At 41.9% G+C, this 6,558-nt stretch overlaps 6 non-coding genes across 6 annotated transcripts; all 6 read left to right on the top strand.

Annotated features, from left to right (window-relative positions):
* Positions 1-476: 476 nt before the first annotated feature.
* Positions 477-596, top strand: LOC127318153 (small nucleolar RNA snoR111). The gene has a single exon (XR_007861708.1). It is a non-coding gene; the product is annotated as a small nucleolar RNA snoR111 (small nucleolar RNA).
* A 67-nt stretch (positions 597-663) lies between these two features.
* On the top strand, positions 664-819 carry LOC127318157 (small nucleolar RNA snoR134). Its single transcript, XR_007861712.1, has one exon. It is a non-coding gene; the product is annotated as a small nucleolar RNA snoR134 (small nucleolar RNA).
* Positions 820-870: 51 nt separating this feature from the next.
* LOC127318154 (small nucleolar RNA U36a) lies at positions 871-955 on the top strand. The gene has a single exon (XR_007861709.1). It is a non-coding gene; the product is annotated as a small nucleolar RNA U36a (small nucleolar RNA).
* A 79-nt stretch (positions 956-1,034) lies between these two features.
* LOC127318201 (small nucleolar RNA Z223) lies at positions 1,035-1,129 on the top strand. Its single transcript, XR_007861755.1, has one exon. It is a non-coding gene; the product is annotated as a small nucleolar RNA Z223 (small nucleolar RNA).
* Positions 1,130-1,243: 114 nt separating this feature from the next.
* On the top strand, positions 1,244-1,359 carry LOC127318202 (small nucleolar RNA Z278). Its single transcript, XR_007861756.1, has one exon. It is a non-coding gene; the product is annotated as a small nucleolar RNA Z278 (small nucleolar RNA).
* A 96-nt stretch (positions 1,360-1,455) lies between these two features.
* Positions 1,456-1,559, top strand: LOC127318150 (small nucleolar RNA snoR97). Its single transcript, XR_007861705.1, has one exon. It is a non-coding gene; the product is annotated as a small nucleolar RNA snoR97 (small nucleolar RNA).
* The last annotated feature ends 4,999 nt before the right edge of the window (positions 1,560-6,558 follow it).

Genomic DNA, 6,558 nt, shown 5'->3' with positions numbered 1-6,558 from the left:
ATGTATGTGTTCGGGTGGCCAGCATGTATGCTGAGCCAGCTTAATTGATCGAATCTAGTGTTCCAGTTAACTAAAGTTTTTTTTTTCTAGTGTTCCAGCTAAAAACAAAACTTTTCAAGGCAAAATTTCACTCTCCTCCCAAGAGTCCAGGCCCACGTCCTTGACGTACACAGAGCCTAATTCAACCATTCCAGCCCATGTCCAGAATAAAACGATCTCCGGTCCAAAGAGCCCGTTAAGCCAACTCTTCCTAGGTTTTCTCCTTTTCCACGCCGTGATGCTCTACTCGCCGCCACGGATGCTATAAATAAACTCCGAACCAATCCTCCAATCCATCCACCCTCCTAGGGTTCCAAGCACCAGCCGCCACGGTAGTATCGTCCTTCCTCGACCTCTCCCACCCGATCCCTTGTTTCCACTGATTTTACATTTTCAATCTGCTCAAGCTTGCTTTTTGCGTTTTCCTCTCTCGATTCTTGATAAGTTGGCGGCTCCGTGCCACCGATCTTTGCGAGAAGGGGATAGATCGATGCGTCAAGAAATCGTTTCAATTGCCATGTCTTCCAGTAGGCAATATGATTGTTGCTTGCGTACACTTAAATTTTCCTCTTGATTTGTTTCTTCTGGTCTCTTGGTATATCCAATCTGTCTTTTATTTTGTTTCTGCACGATGCTAACCCCGGGCTTATCGGATGGATCTCGGTCCTCTGTGATGAAGGAAAGCCCCAATGCTGTGCTAGATCCACCGTGCCGTTCAGTGTTGCAGGCCGCGACACTACGCGTGGATGAGCAGCCTGTGTCAGAGTAACGGACACATCTTCACAGCTCGTTTCTGTTCTCGGATTATGTTCCTTTCTTTCTTTTGGTTGATGGCAGTGATTTGAATCTTACCCGCGCTTCTGATTAACTCGTGAAGTATAAGGGAAAACATGGTTGAATTTCTTAATATGAGCCATTGCAAATACCAAAACCCAGTTCTATGGTTTCCCTGTTCTCTATATTTCTTTTCCTATTGATGCGTGTGCTCTGTTTTGACATGGCGGTGATGATAAACACTATTAGCAAACACGCCAGTTCTGCTTCTGACAATTCATGACAGAAGAACATGTTATAAAGATCTGAGCCATGATCCAGCACATCCATTATTTGGAATCTTATTTCGATCCGATTTGCGTAGATGCGTTTATTTATTATCGAATTTGTGCGTTGCATTAGTCCCCCGAAACTCTTCCAAATTTGATCTTCCGATGATGCCATGCCCAACATTTGGAGGTGCAGACGGCTCGGGTTTCCTGTTTACAGGATGAACCTACCCGTAGTCCCTGTATCCACTTGACATTAGCGGGCCGAGTCTGAGGATAATGGTTGACATTTCACTATATGTCGCGTTTAAAATCTTTCAGTGTATACATATCTGTTTGTTTTGGTTGCCGAGTTTAACTATCCTCTCGCAAGTACCTCTGATTTGCGGAAGAGGCTGATAAACTCGGTATAGTGTGTGTTGTCATCAGCTTCGTCTCGATCCTACGAGATGGGAGTTAAATAACGACACGAGATTTATTTGACCGCAGCTTGTTAAACTGTGGACTCATCCTGGAATTCTCTAAGCTCATGCTTATTATCTGTCTGTTTATAATCTTTTAAAATTAGCAAAGACAATTAGTAACCCATAATAATTATCTTTGAAAGCTCTGTTTATTGCTATTACAAGTTTTACTGAAGTTAAAAACTATTTTGTTTATGTTGATCGATATCTCTGTTTTGTACAATGAATATATATTATCATATATCTTTTTGTATAACTTCAAATTTTTTTTATTAATAACTTCAAAAAAATCTTTGTGTAAGAACTGAATTACCATTCCTGTTATGGTATTAAGATTTGACTAATTTGAAACTGTACCCGAGTAACCACGCCGTTCAGCAACAGTCATTCAACAAACCAGTGTATGGCCTTACTCTTCTACCTTATTGCGGTTAGAAGTGTAAATTGAAAAACGAGAAAAACTGTACTCTATATGTTCCTTCATTGAAGCTGTTGAAACAATTATATGCGCCAAAGCTATGTTAGCTTAATGATGAAAAATGTACTGATCTATGCATGTTATCCAAGAACTTGTCCTGAGCTATGTCAACTGATACAATCGAACAATTCATTGTATGACACATCCTTCAGTTTACAAACTCTTATAAACACAAATCCAACACCAAACGGATGCGAATTTGCATCTGTGATAATATTACTCCATGCCTTCAGGATAACTTTAGCTTATACAAATGTGAAGAGTTCAATTCATCAGAACAAAGCTTATACTCTTCAGAACTGAGCACGTTGTAGAACATAAATCTTTCAAGACTATAACTACATGACGAGCAGTAATACCTCATATATGACGAGCAGGAATGGTTAATATGCCATGAACAGTATTTCCAATAGATATTGATAGAATAAAACTGAGTCAGCAACAGAGTTGAACAAACTGATAACAGAGATACAGATCATAGGTGGCTAACAGTCGTAAGAAGAGGGCACACGCACAACGTAGCGACATGAATCGTCGGCCACTTGCGCTGGAGTGCAGTGCTCTGCGAACATGAGGAGCCGGAGCACAGAAGACGCGTCCATGAAAATCAAGTGCGCAGCAATCGAATAGAAACACACAACAGTATGGCAACTAAGAGAAATTAAAACAAATACATGAACTGCAACTTGCACCCTCGAACATAGAGCATGGCTAGGAATCTATAGATGACCGCAGAGTTAAGTTGGATGGATGCTGTGGTAGTGGGTGAGGCTTAAGATCGTTGGCTAACGCTTGTCATTCGTTTCAAATAATCTTCTAGATTTTCTGCTCTGTTAGCAGATCGTTTGGAGACCGCTCAAGAGGCTGTTCTGAGTTGCACTCGTCTGCCCACCTTGGACATATCGAGGGGAGGGAAGTGGAAGGTTGACATGAGTGGACAACCCTCCTAGGCTCAAGAGGCTGTTCTGAGTTGCACTCGTCTGCCCACCTTGGACATATCGAGGGGAGGGAAGTGGAAGGTTGACATGAGGTGGACAGCCCTCCTGGTGTTCACCTAATTGTGGAAGAGGGGAGTATCAACTCTCTCGCCTTTCTTCTCTGCCTGCGAAGGAAACACAAAACATAGGATAAAGAGCAGAAGTAATACCTAAAAGAAACTAGCACACCACAATCAAATCCTTCCATGGTGCACGAAATGGTGGCCACGAGATTGTCCAGCGGCAGGGTAGTAGTATCCCAGCAAAGCTTGAGGAAGGTGAGACAAGAAGCAAAATGGTGGCAGATAAAGAGGAATATAAGCCTCTATACACGCAAACAACAACACACTCCTAATTTCACTTCTTGGTTCTTCGCGTCAAAAAGCCAAAGCGCTCCTCGGAGTGAGATCCATCCTGCTCTCGAAGAAAGGATACAATCTATGTAACCTTAGCCCACCTTTTGAAGTACGGTAGTCTCTATTGTACCATGAAGTGCAGAAAAAAGGGATACATGTTTTTTGAGTTGGGCATGATGAAAACGGGTACAATGGCATTACTTAAGAAGCTATTATGTCCTGTCTTGGCTTTAGCAATAAGCTTGTGCGTCTGTTCAACCGTACTTATTGAGACAGACAAACGTCCTAGGAACTAACTTGGTCCACCAGCGAAGAGAGAGGGGTCAAAAGGCTATCGCAAAACCAGCTTACTGGTAGGGTCATATGGTCCTCTCACTACCTAGCGAGAATAGATGGAAGCACACAAGCCATTACCCTGTTCTTTCTTGCGAAATCACACACGCAATTATCCAGCCAGAGAATGATATGTGGAAGCCCACTTTTAGAGTCAACAACATCGCAACACACGCGTGTGTGCAACGAATGTACAAATGACTTTGCCAGAAAAAGCAGGTGGCAACACGTGCGGCCCTGTGCAAGTAACAGTTCTGGAGTAGTATTCCGGGAATACTTCTTCCCAAAGAATGACAGGCGGTCCCATTGGTATGTTGGGCCTGTGCGCAGCGTATGCCGGGTAGAACTTCCGTGGTGTTGGTCCATGAAACTTTTTGTCACCAATTTGATCGACCGTTTCAACACAAAAAGGAGCATCAGGCAGGGACAATGACAGAGCGGGCCAACTTTAGTTAGGCTCCATAGGAAGTGGGTAGGCAATTACATCACGCGTGGTCTTCCACACCTCGAACGAATCAGCGTGCGTAGGGCCCTAGAAACAAATCGAGCGAGCTATCGTGGATAGCCCCACAGCACGCTCCACCCACTCGCACTTGGTTGTTCTCAATGGTGCTTAGATTGCATATTACTTCTTTGTGTACAATATGTGAATAAAGCTGTGATGGAGAAATGTACACTCTTTTGGGTACAACGCAAGCGGATCCTCCATGCACAGGGATAGTTCACATTGAGCAGCAGCAAGTCTCTAGACATAATCTCCACACTTTTCAGCTGCCCTGTTCCAAATGGCAAGCTCAATTGTTTGAGCTTCAAATCGATACAAACAATCCTATAAATCAGAATTGTTTGTATCAACTTGCGTTTTGCGATTACCTATGTACTTAGCTCTCTGATTTTTTCCTTGATTTCTTCTGGTTCTTCATGATTGCATTACACTCAATGTTCTAGCTATAATCCTCTTAGAGCTTTTCTAGGCATGACGTGTACTGTAATTCCAAATTTTGATCCAAAACGTCGTTGTTCTAGCAAAACCATAAAGCACATGACTCAAATTATAGTCCATGCAGTGCGTGTGTATGTGCCTGGCCCGCAAACATTTTCACCACACTCTAAGAAAAAAAGGAGCAAATATAGTCACCACGTTAAAGAAATTATTACTTATTGAGTTTTCTCTTTTGAACTTCTGGGAATGCTACAAAAATATGTTTAGTTAGCCCTAGGAAGGGGAATGTTTTGTGTGAAGAGGTGAAGTTTAAAGTTGTCTAGTAAGTAACACCATGTCATGGTTCTGGCTACCTGTACCATTAGGGTTGGAAATGAGTACCCATGACACACGTATTAGCCGGGTAAAAACCTAATAGAAATACGGGAATAGGAAAAAAATGTCCATGGATATATAAACGAGAAAACATCCTTTTACCCATCCAAGTTTTGACAATTTAGCCATCGTAATATTATTCTAATGTACTTAATTTACCCCGAATCATGTAGGTAGCTTGAATCTCACGTTTCCCGATCCCACAAGCATTGGTAGGTTAGTGGGATTAGAGCCTGGCCCTATTTAGGATCGCTTCACCTCTTCCTGTGACTTCTGCGGTTTACATGATCACATTTCGATGTGTTGTTGCTTTGATGAAGTGGTGATGTTTATGAGAATTTATTATTTTTGTGAATTACTATTTTTGGTATTTTTACCTGCTGGTACACATATACTTATAGCCGTTGACGGGTATGTCATATGGGTATGGGTGACGGCTAACATCAAAGGTGACGGGTACAGGTATGGGATGACTCCACCCGTACCAAGCGGGTGACATCCGTACACACCATCCCTCTTTGCGTGCTACCCCATGTTTTGCGCATGGACAACTTAGTTTTGGGCACACACATACCTTAAAACATGCAATGCCTACCACCACCACCATAAACACACGACACATTATGACAGGGGCACCATCTCTTCATGTCCACCACCATCGATACAAGGCACCATTGCATCTAAATGTTTCTATCTAATATGAAACCAAACAAGGATACTCAACATTATGAAACTACCTCTCACTGCACAACATACCAAATTTGGTGGCAAAGAACTGCTGGTAAAGGAAAAATAGCCGGCAAAGAGTTTTTCTAGCAAGGTTATAGCAGGCAGTCCAAACAGCCAGAGAATGCCAACTGTTAAATTGCCAATCTAGGCGACCTTTCCTCGTGAAAAATATCTTCCACATTTGGTCCATGGTGTAGTGTCTCCCCATATACCACCACCGCAGCTACAAGCACCCAATACAATTGTGTGTAAATATTTTGTATCTTGCAACAAAACTGTAAATGTTCGATGTGACCGAGGTGGGTGTCAAAAAATAAGAATTAAAGAACGACATTTATTTCAGAAGATTGGGTGTGTATTGAATACTAGACACTATTGCGTGTAAATGTTTTCTATCAATGATAAAAATCGTAGTAAATAAATAGGACCAAGACGGGCATAGAAGAACTAAAGAAGGATACACTATAATATGACAACACTGCTACCCACCTACCACGATCACAACCACCGGCATGCGACAAAATCATCTATAATTGTTTTTTCTATTGTAACAAATAAGTAAATCTTTCGCTGAGACCTAAGTGGTCTCCGAAAACAAGAATTACAAAGCGACAAGAGGTTCTAATTTCATGTAGAAGATACACAACATCATTGATTATAAAAAACCAATAATTTGATAGGACCAAGGTTGGCATAAAAAAACCGAAGAATACTCGACAATAAATCACCTCTCCCCACCTAACACCACCGCAACCACTGCGACGGGACAAAATCGTGTGTAAATAATTTTGTCGGTTGTAATAAATCAGTATATCTTTGAT

This window comes from Lolium perenne, chromosome 7 (assembly GCF_019359855.2).
Source record: "Lolium perenne isolate Kyuss_39 chromosome 7, Kyuss_2.0, whole genome shotgun sequence".
Taxonomy (NCBI): domain Eukaryota; kingdom Viridiplantae; phylum Streptophyta; class Magnoliopsida; order Poales; family Poaceae; genus Lolium; species Lolium perenne.
This window is presented reverse-complemented; position numbering and strand designations above follow the sequence as displayed.